We start from the raw sequence: 19,722 nt of genomic DNA, 5'->3' as shown, positions 1-19,722 counted from the left end.
TCCTGCTTATTTAATTTATTACTACGTAGAGACAGACAGCATCTCTCTTACTTATTTTACACTCCTGTTTTAGACTACTCATATTTTACCCAAGTGCTACTCTTTCTTCTGTGAACTCTAAGAAAGGGACAACTCATGACAACACCCTGGAATTCCCCTACCACTTCTACTTTTATTTCATCATTTGAAATGTAGTCTACATCACAGAATACAATAAAAGAAAAATTGACCATGTGTTATGCTTTATATAAAAAGGGTAACAAATTCCCCAGCCTGAGATAATTGAGTCAGTGCTTGCCCCCAGTTTTCCTCTCTTACTCATCAAAAATCTACATTTTAAGAATTATAGCTTGTACCACCTAATTTTCTGTAGTCAAAGTGTTTATTAAGTATAAAATGTTTGGCTAAAAAAGAGAAGTGCCACTAGTAGATGGCATAGAACATTGGTCTTTTCTCAGAATACCCAAGATTTTCCCTGACTTCTCATTGGCTAGCACTTTGTCATAAGCCAATATATAAAATAGTCACCAGCAAAGAAGTTGAGATTAGCATATTTTATTTAGGCCAATCATAATTCATACTCTGTGGGCTGAAGGTATTTTCTCCCCTCCCTGGGCATAAAGCTGATGGAATATGCTTTAGATTCTATAAATTATGTAGAAGGAGGGAATGACTTAGTTGAGCAATCAACTCTGTCCATCAATCATGTATTTCCTTTGTTTTTATTATATCACATTCTCCTCCTGAGCTTTCTCACTTTATCTAATTGCTTATAGTCAGTCGCTTATAGTCAGTCATTTTGTGATACTCTCTTCTATCTAACTCTTAAACGTTGAGGTTTTTTAGAACTCTGGCTTTTGTTCTCTTTTCATGCCCCTACTCCACAGACTCCTCTATAACATTCTCACCTAGTCTCATGACTTCAATTATTTCACAAGTGAGATGAATGCCAAAGACATACATCCATAGAATATCTCCTGCTAATTAGGACTGTATACTCAATTGAGGACTATTTTTAATTTGAATAACAGGCACCTCAAACTCACTATGATCAAAGCTGAATAATTATTTTCTTACAAACCTGTTTTGTATGCTGTCATTCTAATAGGAATTAACTAAAATGTCCAATCAAGAATCTCAGGTGTCATCTTAACTTTCTATCCTTCCTTAACCTTTGTATCTACACAATCACCAAGTCCAGATAATTCTGGTTTTGAAAACATGGGAGAAGATAAGGCTAACCAAATAATATATATGGAGTAAGAAATAGATCTAGTGATAAGTTTAATAAATATTTATATGTAAATAATAGCCACGGAAAGGAACTATAACAGAATACAGACGTGACAGAAAAACTTATAAAGAGGAAATATAACCTTGTGAAAAGCAAGTGAAGAAGGACTTTCAAGAAGGTGGAAATAGTTAACAATTCCAAATGAGGCCAAAAAAGTTCATTAACATAATCACAGAAAAATATCCATTGCCTTTAGCACAGGAAGTTGAGACAGAGCCTGATTTTGCTTGGATAAAGAGTAAATGTAGAAATGGGATTTTGGGATATGGTGGCATAAATACATGTACTACTTAATCTGTTTCTGTTCTCAACTCCTTGGCTCAAGAGTCTCAACAACCAAAATTTGCTTATTGTTAACGTTTATAGGAAATTGTTGTTGCACCCGGGGTCACGAGTGCAGATTCACACCTATTCCAGAGGCCCAGAGTTTCAATGTACAAGGACCCATAGACAGTGATACTTGCTACATGCAATCCTTGAATATATCATTTTATCATAAAAATATAGGTAGCCCCACAAAAATTTAATCCTAATGAATTAAATGACCCTAGTGAGAACAGTTAGAAGGTGACTGTCTTTCTCTTGTATTAGTAAACAAAAAAAATAGATGGAATACCTAAAATAAAATGAAGAAAATAAAATTAACTATATCAGTTATCACAATAAAGTAGAATAGACGAATTCCTCCTATCAAATACCGAATTTGAGGTGAAAAAAACCTCTGGCAAATATCTAGCCCCCAAAAAAATCACTTTAGAAAGTTAACACAGATGTTGAAAAATGCAAGGGTGAAATATGATTTACTTGACATACAAGAACAAATGTCAATCACAAGAGGCAATATTCATATCATATAAGACAGTATTCATTTCACAAAAGGCAACATTCAAGGTGAGAACCAAAATCATTGATTAGAACTCTAGGATGTGCATTTCCTAATCCCTGTAATCTGTGAATATGTCATATCACACTGTAAAGGAGACTTTGCAAATGTGACTGAAGTTAAGGACTGGAGAAGGAGAGATTATCTTGGATTATCCAATAAGTTTCAACCTAATTATGAACCTTTAAAAGCAGAGAACCCCTCCTGGCTGTGGTCAAAAGATATGATGGCAAAAGGATAAGAGACCTGCAATGATACTCATTTTGAAGATGGAGGCAAGGGCCATGAGTGAATGAATTTGTGAGTGGCTTCTGGAAGTTGTAAAAGTCAGAGAAACTTATTTTCCCTTAGGGTATCCAGGAAGGAAAACATTTGATTGAAGTCCAGTGACACTTGTGTAAGATTTCTAATCTACAGAAATATAGTATAATAAATGTGCATCATTTTTAGCCCCTGAGTTTTTGGTAATTTGTGAAAGCATCAATAGAACACTAATGAACATTTCTATAATAATAAAATTAATAACCAATGGATAATTTAAAAACTCATATTTTTTATGCACCAAACAAAAAAGCAAGAAAATACATATAGCAAAACTCCTAGACAATACCAAAATACTAGAATCATCACAGTAAAATATTTTAGTATTTTAAGTCAAAAGACTAATATGAGTCCTTGGGATTTAAATAATATTACATAATTTTTTTTCTGAGAGAGAAAGAGAAAAAGGCAGAAGAAGAGAGTGAGAAGAGAGATTGTCTGTAAGAATGAAAGTTTTTAACCTCTAATGGAGTATCCATTTGTATAGAACTCTCAACAAAACATTAAAGCATTCTACCTAAAGAGACATTTTTATAAGCCATATTTTCAGACCACAAAATATCAAATGTCAAAACAAAAGCAAAGCATCAAAAAATGTCATTATCCCCTGAAAACAATTATCTATTCATCTAAATAGCACACAGATCAAAGAGCAAATATATAAACTTTGAAACAAAATGATGTCATATAAAAATCTACTGTGTTAAAATGGAATTCCGTTTGGGTTTTCTAAGAGTGCATATTTTAACTATGTAACATTACCAGTTCGTGTGTGATTGATTGTGTCCTTTCAGGGTGATTGCTATTCTCATTTTATTGAATAGTCTTTGCTTCTTTTGAATGAGTATTAATTTTTTTTATTTCTAATAACTTATTTGTAAATTTTTCTAATTACATAAAACACTCTTTAGAAGTTACAGTTTAAAAGTTATTAACTCAAGAAAGATAATTTCACTTTTTGCAAAATCCAAATCTATAACAAATGTTTAAATAAAAAGCAGATATATTTTAGTAAATTTCTTATGATTTAGAAATTATTTTTTACCAAAAGCTGGTTAATTATTAATTGCAAAAAGGACCCTAATATTTTTAACCTTATACTTCACAGAGACTGAAATTGTAATAAAACAGCCCCTTCTCCCATTTCCCAAATATCCAATGTCTGTTGGAAGGTATGTAATAATCTACACAATAGGTTAGTAGTGATTTTGTAGAATATCCTTAATCCACTCACAAAACACATTGTATGGAATATAATGCAACTGTCAAAACAGGCTCACTTCCCCTATGGGCTTTAAAGAGATTTACACACTGCATAAAAAAATTATTGTCTAAACAGAAAAAAAATCATCAATTAGAGGTTTGAAATCATTGACAATTATACTATTTTCAGTAAAGAAACTAAGAACAGTAGCCTTAACACTTCTTAGAAATCTGAATATCTTAAAATCTACATGCTTGGCCTTAATTTTAGACTTCCAAACATGGTTTTCTTATTATTATAAGAAAGAATAAAATAATTGGCGAGCTATATCTTACCATCTCTAGAAAGCTGAAGGTAGTGTTTTATGGTATTCTCCAGTAGGAATTACCTTTTAAGATTTAAACATCATTTTAATATAAAGTGTATTACATATATAGCCTATAAATAGTATATCGAATTATTGACTTAATTCTTTACATTTAACAATTTATTTTAAAGAAAACTGCAAATATAAATACTGGCACATTCTTGCTCAGCTATGTGTCATTTTGCCCAGGCAATACGAGCTGGAAATCTTGGAGTCATTGTTGATTTATTTAATTTGTTCCATATATAGACATTGCTAAATATTGAAAGAATCTGTCCTTGAAGTTCCTCTTAATAATGTCTCTTCCTTTCTTTTTCCCTTGTCATTGTTGTCGTTCTGACCTGTATTTGCCCATATCTGGATTACTGTATCAGATTATTAGCTGAGCATTTCATATTGGTCTTCATTACCTTAAGGTCATCCCACATAGCCCCTGATTGTCTTTACGACATAAAAATAACTTCAATACAAATGCTTCTCATGGAAGATAATTCCAGTAACATTCAAAAATATAAATTATTGGGTATCTTCATTTTACTTCCAAGTCTTAAGGGGCTCAGTACCTTTTCTCAGGCATCAGGGGCAGGCATTATTTCCAATCCACTGGAATATACAGGACTGTATAATCAAAGGCTTATACATAATGGTGCATTTGAATTCCTAGGCTAATGTGACCTTTCACGCTTTCTGGTCAAGTTCCTAGAGATCTTTTTGTCAATTGTATATTTATATATATATATGTCCTGCTACAGTCATAATTGCTTAATTTTTAGTTAAGTTATATATGTGTGTATGTGTCTGTATATACATATATCTATTTAAGCTTTTCACATATATGTGCTGCTAGAGCTATAATTACTTAATTACACTTGGATACAAAATACATAAACACACTCACCAGTTACAAACATGGAAATTTGGAAATTGTTCAAGAAACAGTTTATGGCTGTTTGGTATTAAGCATGGTGGCTGGGGTTCCTGCAGCCATCTTGTGATCATGAGTTTCACTTCTATGTAAAAAAGGGCAAAGGTAGAAAGATAGAAAAAGTCTAAGTCCTTGATGTTGTTTTGGAAAACAAGGGTAACCCTGGACTGACCACACTAGGCTTCTTTTCTGTGTTTAAGACATCACTTTTGGGTTTCTGATAGAAGTCCTACTTCTCAAACAGCACAATCTACATTGTGTAAAATTAGAAACAGTCATTAACAGGCACGTGATTTAGCATTAAGTCACATCTGCATAATATATTTTGGTTAAAAGATCTAGGAAAATTATTTTGCATGGGGTAACTGTCTCCCCATTCTTGAGTGTGACCCATACTCTGATCTCCTACCTAATCCACTGTTTCTATGCATCCTTTACAATAAGAATTGTGATGTATGTAGATACATACAAATATATTATACATATGGTATCTATACTATTATTAAAGTTATGCCAAATATCTATGTACATAGAAAAAGACTGAGCACATATGTGCATAAAATGAAAATGGTTGTGTTTAGGTAGTGGGAACATGATTGATTTTCTTTTTTTCCTACTTTTTAATTTTCCAAAATTGTCTTTACTATCGTTGCCTTCAAATTAAGCATTGAAAGATTTTTATAAAGAAGCAATTGATGGTTTCGACTCCTGGATTGTTTGACTGGGAAGATATAGTGGGAATCAGGAATTTTTTTTAAGCTGTATAATTATTTTAAATTACTTTTATTTTTTGTTTTAAGACAGGGCCTTACTCTGTCACCCAGGCTGGACTGCAGTGGCATGATCTTGGCTCACTGCAGCCTCAACCTACCAGGTCCAGGTGTTACTCTCACCTTAGCCTCTCAGAGTAGCTGGGACTATAGGCTTGCACCACCATATGTGACTATTTTTTTTTTTTTTGTATTTTTTGTAGAGACAAGGTTTCACCATGTTGCCCAGGCTGATCTTTAACTCCTGGACGCAAGCAATCTACCCTTCTCGGCCTCCCAAAGTGCTGAGATTACGGATGTGAGCCACCACACCCAGGCTACTTTATGCTATTTAATACTTAAATTTTAATTAAATGATGTGGTTTGGCTGTGTCCCCAGCCAAATCTCAACTTGAATTGTATCTCCCAGAATTCCCATGTGTTGTGGGAGGGACCCAGGGTGTGGTAATTAAATCATGTGGGCCGGTCTTTCCTGTGCTATTCTCATGATAGTGAATAAGTCTCATGAGACCTAATGGGTTTATCAGGGGTTTCCGCTTTTCATTCTTTCTCATTTTCTCTTTCCACTGCCATGTAAGAAGTGCCTTTCACCTCCTGCCATGATTCTGAGGTCTGCCCAGCCATGTGGAACTGTAAGTCCAATTAAACCTCTTTTTCATCCCATTCTCAGGTATGTCTTTATTAGCAGCGTGAAAAAGGACTAATACAGTAAATTGGTACCACTAGAGTGGGTCGTTGCTGAAAAGATACCCAAAAATGTGGAAGTGACTATGGAACTGGGTAAAAGACACAGGCTGGAACAGTTTGGAGGGCTCAGAAGAAGACAGGAACATGTGGAAAAGTTTAAAACCTCCTAGATATTTGTTGAATGGCTTTGACAAAAATGCTGATAGTGATATGAACATTCAGGTCCAGGCTGAGGTGGTCTCAGATGGAGATGAGGAACTTGTTTGGAACTGGAGCAAAGGTGACTCTTACTATGTTTTAGCAAAGAAGACTGGCCGCATTTTGTCCCTGCCCTAGAGATTTGTGGAACTTCGAACTTGAGAGAGATGACTTAGGGTATCTGGTGGAAGAAATTTCTAAGCAGAAAAGCATTCAAGAGGTGACTTGGGTGCTGTTAAAAGCATTCTGTTTTAAAAGGGAAAGAGCATAAAAGTTCAGAAAATTTGCAGCCTGATGATGCAGTAGAAAAGAAAAACCCATTTTTTGAGGAGAAATTCAAGCCAGCTGCAGAAATTTGCATAAGTAGCAAGGGGCCTAATGTTAATCCCCAAGACCATGGGGAAAATGTCTCTAGGCCATGTCAGAGAACTTCATGGCAGCCCCTCCCATCACAGGCCCAGAGGCCCAGGAGGAAAAAGTAGTTTCACGGTCTGGGCCAGGGTCCCCGTGCTGTGTGCAACCTAGGGACTTGGTGCCCTGTGTCCCAGCTGCTCCAGCCATGTCTGAAAGGGGCCAACATAGAGCCAACAGAGAGCTTTAGAGAGTGAAAGCCCCAAGCCTTGGCAGCTTCCATGGGGTGTTGAGGCTGTGGGTGCAGAGAAGCCAATAATTGAGGTTTGGGAACCTCCACCTAGATCTCAGAAGATGTATGGAAATGCCTGGATGCCCAGGCCAAAGTTTGCTGCAGGGGCAGGGCCCTCATGGAGAACCTCTGCTAGGGCAGTGTGGAAGAGAAATGTGGGGTCAGAGCCCTGACCAAGAATTCCTACTGGGGCTTTGCCTAGTGTAGCTGTGAGAAGAGGGCCACCGTCCTCCAGACACCAGAATGGTAGATCCACCAACAGCTTGCACGTGTGCCTGGAAAAGCTGCAGACACTCAGCACCAGCCAATAGAAAGCAGCTGGGAGGAAGGCTGTAGCCTGCAAAGCCACAGGGGTGGAACTGCCAAGACCATGGGAACCTACCTCTTGCATCAGAATGATCTGGATGTGAGACCTGGAGTCAAAGGAGATCATTTTGGAGCTTTCAAATTTGATTGCCCTGCTAGATTTCGGACTTGCATGATCTTTGTAACCCCTTTGTTTTGGCCAATTTCTCCCATTTGGAACAGCTGTATGTACCCAATACCTGTACCTCCATTGTATCTAGGAGATAACTAGCTTGCTTTTGATTTTACAGGTTCATAGGTGGAAGGGACTTATCTTGTCTCAGATGAGACTTTTGGACTGTGGAGTTTTTGGTTAAAGCTGCAATGAGCTAAGACTTTGGGGGACTGTGGGGAAGTAGTGATTGGTTTTGAAATGTGAGGACATGAGATTTGGAGGGGCCAACTTGAATTCCCAGAATCCCTACCTGCTGTGGGAGGGACCCAGGGGGAGGTAATTGAATCATGGGGGCTGGTCTTTCCCATGCTATTCTCGTGATAGTGAATAAGTCTCACAAGATCTGATGGGTTTATCAGGGGTTTCCACTTTTACTTCTTTCTCATTTTCTCTTGCTGCTGCCATGTAAGAAGTGCCTTTCAACTCCCGCCATGATTTTGAGGTCTCCCCAGCCATGTGGAGCTGTAAAGTCTCTACTAAAAATACAAAAAAAAATTAGCCGGGCATGGTAGCCGGTGCCCGTGTAGTCCCAGCTACTCAGGAGGCTGAGGCAGGAGAATGGCGTGAACCCAGGAGGCAGAGCTTGCAGTGAGCCGAGATCATGCCACTGCACTCCAGCCTGGGCGACAGAGTGAGACTCCGTCTCAAAAAAAAAAAAAGAAATTATAAATGTTTGGGGTGATGAATATGCTAATTACCCTGGTTTTATTATATCATTGTATATATGCATAAAATACATGCATATTTATATAACCTCATAAATTTAAAGAATAAAATAAATGTGAACAGGAAAAAAATGATGTGGGGACAGTTGGACATGTAAATGAAAAAAAAAGTTAATTTGAACGTGAACCTCACAACCTATGCAAAAATCAATACAAAGTAGACTGCAGACCTACATATAAGAGCTAATACTGTAAACTTTAGGATAAACCATGGTATACATTTCTTTCTGATCTTGAGCTAGGCAATTATTTCTTAGAAATGACACCAAAAGCAGAGCAGTAAAAGAAAAATAAATAGACTTATTCAAAATTAAATGTTTGCATTTCAAAAAAGTACAATCAAGAAAATAACAAGATGCAATTTTCCCATGTAACAAACCTGCACATGTACCCACTGAACACAAAATAAATGTCGGGAAAGAAAAATAATTAAGTAAATAAATGAAACAAAATCATTTTCTCTGAAAAAATAAAAGAAAAAAGTTTCCGTTGTTCTACACAATCACCAAAACAAAAGAAAATGAAAAGACATCTCTCAGAAACGGAGAAATATTTGTAAATTATATATTCAATAGGGACATACATTGAATATACAAAGAACTCTAACAACTGAATAATAAAAAGATTCATATTTTTAATGGGTGAAGAACTTGAATAAGTATTTCAAAAAAGAGTATATCCAAATGGCCATTAAGCACATGAAAAGATGCTTGATATTATTAGCAACTAAGGAAAAGCAAATCAAGACCACATGAAATACCACTTACTACCCACTGTAATGGCTATAATAAAAAGGACATGATAGCAAGTGTTGGCAAGAGTGTCATGAAAATGTAACCTTCATATGTTGCTGAGGATGGTGTAAAATGGTGCAGTCACATTGGAAAATAGTTTGGCAGTTCCTCAAAAATTTAAACATAGAGTTACCACGTGACCCAGCAATTTCACTCCAAAATATTCATCACAGACAAATTAAAACATATGTTCACACAAAGATTTTTATGTGAGTGTTTAGCACAGCAATATTCACTGTAGCCAAGAAGTGGAAGTAACTCAAATGTCCATGAGTTGATGAATGATGGTTACACAAAATGCAGTAGATCTATATAACAAAATGACAGTAAAGATAAGTGAAATATTGGTGTATAGTACATAAGTGAACCTCAAAACATTATGCTCAGTGAAATAATGTAGATTCAAAAGAACACATATTGTATAAATCTGTTTATATGAAATATCTTGAATAGTTAAAACTGTAGAGATAGGAAGTAGATTAGGGGCTACCTAAAGCTGGAGCAAGGGAAGAATAAGGATTGACAGTTGTTGGGCAAATCTAATATTAGACTGTTGTAATGGCTGTACAATTCTGTGACTATAGTTAAAATCATTGAAATGCATTAATTTTATGATACATAAATTAAAACTGTTTAAAATAGGTAAAAAATAATATGATGGCAATAACTATTATTAAAATATATTATGTTAGATGATAAGTGGGTAAAAGAAGACAATACAACCATTGGTATATATTATATATACACACAAACATAATGAAATAAGACATCAAAATTTGTGATAATTACAATCTTCATTCCTGCAATTGATCACATGATCATAGCTAATAGTTATAACTACTTTTTTCTACTATCCAATCCATATTTGCATTGTGCTCAGCAAGCCCCTAAACTGGTAATGGCTCTTTGCCTACTGGGATTCCCTAAATCTTTATTCATGAAGGGTCTGGGTCATTAGTAGTCCTTCCTGATTTGGGTTGTTATTGCTTTCCATTGAGTATAATCAGATGGTATGGTAGTACTAGGAGATATCCTAAGAGATTCTGTATGTCCTGTCTTCCAGACTTACATTTCTTTACCTCAATTGTGTAACTGCAGTCCAACATTCTCTCACTAATCAGGACAAATCAACCCAGCCAGCAAGGTAACTTCATTGCCTGTTGACTCAGAGGCATAAGTGTAATGTAGTAGGGTGACAGTCTTAGCTTCCAGTTCAGCAGAATCATTCTTATGTCTCTTAGTGGAAACATGTCTCCCTTTGAAATTAAGATCTATAGACCAGCAGAACTTAAGGTTTCAGGGACAGGAAGTAACATTTATTGCTAGTGCATCATTAGGGACACTAATAATGAGTGGTGCCACTACCATTTTCCCCCCTTGATTTTGGGGCCTGTGAAATCTGGCCATGAATGAAACACCAACATATATTTAACATTGATTCAGGGCATATACAGACTCCTGGTGAATGCTGCCCCAGTGCTGCAAGGAATTTTGTCTACCTGATCCTGTAGCTGAGTTTTCAAAAGGCCATTCCACCATTCTGTCAAGCCACTTGTTTTGAGATTATGGAAAACACAGTAATACTAGTGAATCCTATGAGTATGTTCCCCATTGCTGCACTTCATTTGCTCTAAAGGGAGATTTTGATCAAAAGCAATGCTCTGAGGAACACCATAGTGATGGATAAGGCATTATCTGTATTCCACAGATAGTAGTTTGGGTATAAGCATTGTGTAGAAATAAAGCAAATCTATATCCAGTGTAAGTATCTGTCTCAATTTGGCCTGCTATAAGAAAAATACTTTAGGATGGGTAATTTATAAAAAACAGAATTTTATCACTCACAATTCTGTAGATTAGGAAGTCCAAGATCAAGAGGCCTGCAGATTGGATGTCTGATGAAGGCCTATTCTTCATTGGTGATGCCTTCTTGTTGTGTCCTCACATGGCTGAAAGGATGAACAAGATACCTTAATCTTCTTTCATAAGGGCACTAATCCATTCGTGAAGGCTCTCTCTCATGACCTAATCAACCCCTAAAAGGGCCCCCTCCTAAATCATTACCTTGGGGGACAGGCTTGAGCCTGTAATTTTTGGGGAGACACAAACATTCAGACCATAGCAACATCTCTTCTAATAAGAAGAAAGTGCCTTCCCTTCCACGATGGAAGTGATCCATTGTAATTAGCCTGCCACAAGGTAGCTAGTGACCAACCCCAGAAAATGGTACCATATCATAGACCCATTGCTGGTACCTACAGTTGGTTTATTGCCCGCTCAGCAGTGGCTATAGCAAGTTTGGCCTTGGTTAGCGGAAATCCTTATTTCTAAGCTCATAGATAACCTCTATTCCTGCCAAACATGGCCACTTTGTTCATGAGGCCATGGGAGAATGACACAGGAGGTGGGATAAAGAGGCTGACTGGGATACACAGAATAAGTAATCTTGTCCACTTAATTATTAAAAGCCATCTATGCTAAGGTTATCCTTTGGTGAACATTCACATGAAATGGACTTTTTAAAAACATTTTTCACCTGTTCAGAGAGGTCAGGATACATTCCTCTTCCCCAAATTTCTTAGTCCCCAATTTTTCAGTCATGCTCCTGCCAAGTCCCTGACCATCCAATAAAACCCTTGGCTACAGACCATGAATCAGTATGCAGTCACACATCTGGCCATTTCTCCTTCCACGAAAAATAAAATGTTCCAAGCAAAATTTCCCCTCACTTTTTTTTTTCTTCCCTGTCCTTCGGGAATGTCTTAGAGAGGGGCTGTAGTGCTGCAGCTGTCCACTTTCAGGTGATGCCTACTGTATTATGCAGAGCCATCTGTATACCAGGCTCAATTATTCTCTTCCTTTGTCACCTGATTGTAGAGAATTTACCATTAGGCCAGAGATGGAGATTGAGAGACAGAAGGCAGTGTAGCAAAAGGAAGACCATTAGCATATATGCAATTTCTTCATGTAAGTTACTTGTGCCTTCAGGACCTGCTCAGGCCCAATCTCATATATACCACTTCCATTTGCTTATGGAGTACTGCTGTATACACCCAACTTTACAGCTTGGTAGGTCAGACAACACTCAGTTCATGATGGGCAACTCAGGTCACATGGGAACTTGGTGGTCCATGGCTAGGTGTTCAGCCTCTACTAAGGCCAAAAACTGTTTCTCAGAAGAAAAGTAGCTATCCACAGAGGATGGCAAGGCTTTGCTTCAACTCATAGATGTCTGCAGTATGAGTTACCTATAGGACCTGCCAAAGGCTCTAAACAGCATCTCTACCTGTCACTGAAACTTCAAGCACCACTGGATCTGCTGAATCATATGGTCCAAGTGGCAGAGCAGCTTCCACAGCAGCTTGGAACCTGTTTCCAAACCTTCCCTTTTTCTGGGCTCCACTCAAAACTGCAACTTTTTTCATCATGCAATAAATGGGATGTGGTAGCACAACCAAATGAAAAATGTGTTGCCCCCAAAATCCAAAGAAGCCCACTAGATGTTGGATCTCATTTTCCGGTGGTAGAACCAGACACAACCACTTAGAAATCTAGGATATATCAAAATTGTCACCACCACTAAGTACCTAGTAATTGAAGTGTAAGACCCATGAATTTTTGTTGGATGTATTTCCCACCATTTGACAAACAAATTCCCTATCAATAAGTCCATAGTAGCTGATAGTTCTTGCTTACTTGGTCCAATTAATATAATGTCATCAATTTAGTGAACCAGTCTGATGATGTCTTGTGGAAGGGAAAGGTAAGCAAGGTGGACTAAACTTTAACATAGATCCAGGGAGTTGAAATACCCCTGCGTTAGGAGAGTGATGTATTGTTGGCTTGCCAAATGAAAGGAAACTGCTCTGGTGGGCTTTAGTAGCAAGTTTGGAGAAAAAAAGCATTTTTCAGGTTATTAGCTGTACACTAGATATCAGGTATGCGTTAATTTGCTCAAGCAACCAAACCGTATCTGGAACAGTAGCTGCAATTGGAGTCACCATCTGCCTATATGTATGATAATCCACTGTCATTTTCCAAGATTCATCTGTTTTCTACATAGGCCAAATAGGTGAATTTAATGGGGTTGTTGTGGGAATCATCTCCCTTGCATCTTTCTAGTCCTGATTGGTGGCACTCATCTCTGCCAACTCTCCAGGAATGTGTTATTCCTTCTGACATACTGTTTTCCTCAGTAGAAGAAGTTCTAGTGGTTTCCACTTGGGCTTTCCTACCATAATACCCCTCACACCACAGTTCAGGAAACTTATATTTGTATTCTACCAGTTGCTGAGTATAACTACTCCAATTCTGTATTCTAGAAGTACGGAAATAACTACAGGATGTGTTTGGGGACCAACTAGACCCAGTGTGAAAAGGACCTGAGCTAAAATTCCATTACCTAACTTCTATGGGTCTTACTCTGATTGGCACAACACAGTGACATTTTGAGTCTTGTAATTAGGGTCAGTTCAGTGTTCAGTAATCATCAAACATCTTATTATTTCTATTTCCTCTGTGTACAATCTCTCTGGTAAAATGCCATAGGTCCCTTTGGAGAAGGCTAGGAGACATATTATAGGTTTAAATTTTTGGCAGCTTAGCAGGGTCTTTCCTCAAGGATACCCAGCTTCATCCTTAATCAAGGAGCTAAGCTGATGAGAAACTGAGGTTGACTGTACCAGAAAAATTTGGAATTAAAGAACTTTAAAAATTCTGCTCCTGTTGCTGACACTCATTGCCTTGGGAAAATTTTAACATGTTTCTTTGGCTGAGAAATGGCTCACATCAGTGGGGCCACTAGTGCTGCTGTCTGAGGTATAACATGGGCAATGAAAAAGACCTGCTGAGATAAGAAATTTACGAGCACAGGTAAAGGGGTTCCAGGGATGTTTTTTATCTCACCACTTTCCTAAAAACCAGGGAGTGTGCCTATTTCCAATGTCGATTCCTCTGAAGGCTGTAAAGGTGAATGTAATGACTATGTCTGTTTCCTGGGGGAGTGGTAGCCAAAAAAATTAATCAGAAGTGCCTTGATGGGAATTAAGCTCCTGACTATGATAAAGTATCTTGTGAAAAACCAATGTTACTGCTATAAAATTTAAAGAGCCACATTAAGGAAAAAAATCTATCCAAACATATATGCCTTTAAAGGCATTCCATCAGATTAAAATTGAACCCCACAGAATTTAAGTAGTCAAATTTCTCAAAAGAAGTGAACTGCAAACAAGTGAGCAAATATTCTATGAGTTGAATTTTCCTAGGAACATTTGCCAATTCTTGGCATGGAGCAAGATGCTGCAAATCTAGTAAAATGCTACTGCTTAGAGGCAGAAAAGCCAACAGAGCTTTTTAGAAAACTCACAAAGCAGAAGGTACAAAAATTGAAGTATGTGGCTGCCAAGACAGACAGGACTTGAAAGACCAACATGAGAAAAAAGGGGCAGAGTGTGAAGTCAAGTTTCACTTGAAGGCATTTGCTAAATTATTAAACTGTTTCAGGGTAAAAAGCAGAAAAACTAAATTGAAAGCTTCTAAAAGACAAGTAGTAAAGGTTTCAACAATCTCTTTATTCTGAGGTGACACAACTGATGTCCAAAACATACCACGGAAAAAAGGATCTTAGTAAATGTCCTAATCTTTCATTTGGAAGTGGGAGGATTAATTTTGAGGAGCAGATAAGAACCAAAAGTAAAATGAACCTATAAGGCTTAGTTGGCTGAGTCCCTATTTGATTTAAGATCAACCGACCCTTAGTTTACCAAGGTATATGGAGTAAACGAACTCTAGAAGAAAATACCATTACTTAGAAACTTAACAGACTCAAAACAATGTCTTGGATTTAACAGAAACTTTACAAGTATAACAAAAGACCAAAAGAAAAATATGATCGACAATAGAAACAAACCAAGAGATGTCGCAGTTATTGACACTATCTTGCCAGTATTCAGACTGAAACACAGAGAGCAAACAGAAGTACAAAAAAAGACAAGTACAAAAAAAGAGCATGAGAAACATATGGGGCACAGTGAAAATGACCAGTATAATGCAAATGAGAGCCATGAAGGAGAGAGGAGAGAAAAGTGCAGGGCAATATTGCAAAAGATAATGGCTGAGATTTTTTCCAAAACTGATTAATGATATCAAAACCCAAGTTCAAGAAATTCTACACTCCAAGTAGGGCAAACACAAAGAAAGCCACATCTAGGCATATTATAATAGAACTACTGAAAGTCAAAGTCAAAGAGAACAATCAGAAAAAATAAAAACATTGACTGCAAAGAGAGCTTTTTTTTCAACAAAACAAGAAAATAGAAGGAACAAAAATAATATCAGGAATGAAAAGGGGGTATAAATAAAGATTCTACAGATTTTAAAGATGAAATAAGAACATTTATAGACAACTTTATGTCAATAAAAAGAAAAACTATACTATTTCCAAGGAAATAGTCCCAGAAACATAACTTGTTAAGACTGGCACAATAAAAAATACAAAATCAGAACAGCTTCATTCATATCTATTACATAATTTAAAACTGTAAATAAAGACTTTTGTACAAAGAAAACTCTAGGTCAAATGGCTTTGCTGGTTAATTCTCTCAAACATTTATGTAAGAACTAATATCAAACATTATTCATACCCATCCAGGTAATCAAAAGGTGGTAGAGGTACATATCATCAAATCATTTTATGAGGTCTACATAACCCAAATAACAAACCCTCACAAAGGCATTGAAAGAAAATAAATCAACAGATACATTTCTCGCATGAATACATATGCTAAGTTCTAAATAAATCTCAACAAGTTAAAAATCAATCAATACAATTCACATTAAAAGAGAAATAGAAGGAATATCACATGATTAGCATAATGGATTCAGAAAAAAAGCATTTAATGGAATTCAATATGAATTAATGATATCCATTCATGATAAAATCTATTGGCAAACGAAGAACAAAACGATTTTTTTTGACAAAACAATTTTTTTATTTTGAAAAAAGTTACTTGGGAAAACTAAAGCATATATCATATGTAATGAAATTAAGCTGAATTGTTTTCCTTGAAGAACAAAAACAAGAAGATATATTTTATATTTATTTCTATTCAGCATAGTTCTGGCAGTCTGATTAGGTATATTTAGAATGAAAATTTTAGCAATTAGAAAGGAAGAAACAAAATACTCATTAACTGAAGATGGCATAATTGTGAATGCATAAAATTCAAAATAGTGTACAAATATTTGAAATTAATTAGTGAACTTAGAAAGTTCACTGACACAATGTCAATATATAGTATTTAATTATATTTCTACATAGCAGCAACAGACAAATGAAAAAGGAATGCTAAAAAGGATATCGAGTGTAGCATAAACCACACCAATATATATTTATAAATTAAAAATAGTATGTGCAATGTCTATAAGATGAAAAATATAAAACACTATTTCAAATAATTGAGGAAGACCTAAGTAAGTGGAGGAATAGTCCAGGTTCAAGAATTAGAAGACGTATTATGGTAAGATGTAATTATCCCTAAATGTTCATCTGTAAATTCAATACCAGTCAAAATTATAGCAACTTGTTAAGTGAATGTGTGCACATATGTGTAAATTAAGAAGCATGTTATATATATGTATATTGACATGTATATATCTCAATGCAAAGGGCAAAACTAGCTAAGACAATTTTAAAAATAAAAGTAAAGCTGGCACACTAACACTGTCAAATATCAAGATTTATTGCACAGCTACAGTGATTAAAACAGTGTGTTATTTATATAAAGATAGAAAAACAGAACAGTGCAATATAATAGAAAATCCAGGAACAGATCTTTTTATATGTGGTTGCTTGAATTTTGACAAAGTTTACATTCTAAAATAGTTGAAAGAAGATGCTAACTTCAAAAGCTGCAATGACCTCTCCCATCATAAACTTGGTGTGCCCATTTCTTACTTTCATTTAAATGGAAGAATATATATGTATTATTTTGTGTCTAGCTTATTTGCCTTTCATTAGCCTTTCTACCTGGAAATTTTATACTCTCCTCTAATTAGACCAAATTGAATTAACAAAAATTAATTTCTCGTTTTTGGCATCTCCCTAGGGAATATTCCTTTATCTGTTTATGAAGCATTTATCTGATATCTTAAGGGGAACATTAACTCAAAAGCAAAACATCCAACATCATTTATATTTATTTTGAAGGAAAATCCAAAATTAACAGCATACAACATCAATAGCAGAATTATTCCAACTAACAGTCAAGTAATTAAAAATAAACAGATAATGCTAGATTTATATGATAATATATTAGTAATATACACATAAAAATATTTTTAGAAATTATAAAAATCAGGTAAGAAAATTATAATCATTAAAAGCAATAACCAAATAGATTGGATCACGTGTAGTGTAAAAAAAACAGATGGAAAATGTAGTACAATGGAAGATCTGAATGAAGAATTTTTCCAAAAGTACCAAGAAATCATGCAAAAATAGAAGCTAGACTAAAAGAGAAAAAGAGGAATTTGAATAGCATTATCAATATTCAGATACTTATAGTCTTCAATAGAGCAGAAAATAATAACAGACAGAAGGATAATTTTTAAGTAATGGTCAAAATAAAACTCTTAGAAATAAAAGATGAAATAACTCATGTCATGGATTGTTAAACAGAAAAGATATAAAATTAAAAATTATTAAAAGTTCAAAACTTTCAGACAGAAAAATACAAAATAAGAATGGGCCTTCTCAACACTATGTGAGATTCTAGCAGACAACAGAACAATATTTTTTTAATTGAAGGAAAATATTTTGTAACCAGAATTTTATATCCAACTAAACTGTCATTCAAATGCGAAAGTCAGGTATTGTAAGAGATGCTTCAGAAAGTTTTCTTAAAAAGACCCCAAACGTGTTGAAAACACCATTTTTTGAAATAATGAAATAGAGTTGTAAACACATTTAGAGGAGTTGCTTAGATAGGAGGATAAATAAATCTCAAAGTTGCAGCAAAAGATGCTAAATATAAGAGTTATACAATACATTGGTAAGGGTTTTGTTTTGTTTTTTTTTAAATCTAACACTGTTGAAAGCGTTTATCCTCAACAATGAGGAACTATAATCATGGACAATATCCAAATTATAGGAGTAGACATGATGAAGAATGAAGAAACAGGAAGTTTAGGAAAACATCTGTGATTTTTGTAGGAAAATGTGAATTTTGTGGGTTTAAACTATCCATAGGGCTAATTATACATGAGATTGGTCTTAAGAAAGCAGCAAAGAGAAATACAACGTTTTACTTTCAAACTGGCAATGAAACATCTTAACGTCTAGTTGAGATCGAGATATGAAAAAAACAAACAAACCAAAGAAAGACACATGCCACTTATCACATTTCATTGGCCAAACAAGGTCCCCTAGTCAAGTCTGATATTAATGGAGAAGGGAAGTATACTCCTCATACAGCAAAGGGCAGCAAATGCTTTGAACAATAATGCAATACATGATAACCAGTAAAAAATAGAATGAGATATATTATACAATAACAGTTTTGTATATTAAAACTACTTACACATAAAATATAAAGCACATTTTTCAGGAAAACAAACAAAAGTGTATGTAACACATTATAAGTATTTCCTATGAATGGGAAAGAAGGTTGGAAATGGAAAATAAAAAATTAAAATGGAGATAAAATTTTAAAACTGAAATTAAATAACATAAATTTCTCCAGAAAAACATTACTAAGGGAACATATTCCAGGAATTTGTTGCTTTGGCTATCAGGTAGATAAAGTCACCATGAAAATAGTTTGTCATTTTTTTCTCTAGAGAGATTATAAAGTATATTAAATAAAGAGGTCTGGGTGCGGTGGCTCATGCCTGTAATTCCAGCACTTTGGGAGGCCAAGGCAAACGAATCACCTGAGGTTGGGAGTTTGAGACCGGACAGACCAACATGGAGAAACCCCGTCTCTACTAAAAATACAAAATTAGCCAGGCGTGGTGGCACATGCCTGTAATCCTAGCTACTCGGGAGGCTAAGGCAGGAGAATCCCTTGAACCCAGGAGGTGGAGGTTGCAGTGAGCTGAAATTGCGTCATTGCACTGCAGCCTGGACAACAAGAATGAAACTCTGTCTCAAATAAATAAATAAAGAGAAATAATGCTGCTCCAAGGACAATTTCCCTTCAGAAGCAGAAACTGGAAACTACTAAATAGCTTGAGCTGAAGGAAGAAAGTAGATTATTTGTGGAAGATTTGTGGTCTTAGAAGCGGGCCTCAATAAACATGGGAATGCAGATATCTGAAATTCTAATCTCAATTCTTTGGATATATACCCAGAAGTAGTTTCACTGGATCATATGGTATTTTTATTTTAAAAA

At 35.6% G+C, this 19,722-nt stretch overlaps 1 long non-coding RNA gene across 2 annotated transcripts in view; it reads right to left on the bottom strand.

The window, feature by feature from the left end:
* The window catches only part of LOC134729832 (uncharacterized), a 577,505-nt gene that overhangs the window by 198,824 nt on the left and 358,959 nt on the right, over positions 1–19,722 (bottom strand). For both annotated transcript variants that reach the window (XR_010111316.1, XR_010111317.1), the window contains one exon: positions 11,177–11,280. This is a non-coding gene — a long non-coding RNA (uncharacterized LOC134729832). The remainder of the gene's footprint in view (positions 1–11,176; positions 11,281–19,722) is intronic.

The sequence above is a fragment of the Pan paniscus genome, chromosome X (assembly GCF_029289425.2).
Source record: "Pan paniscus chromosome X, NHGRI_mPanPan1-v2.0_pri, whole genome shotgun sequence".
Taxonomy (NCBI): domain Eukaryota; kingdom Metazoa; phylum Chordata; class Mammalia; order Primates; family Hominidae; genus Pan; species Pan paniscus.
Note: the sequence above shows the minus strand (reverse complement) of the source record. Positions and strands in the feature narration are given on the sequence as shown.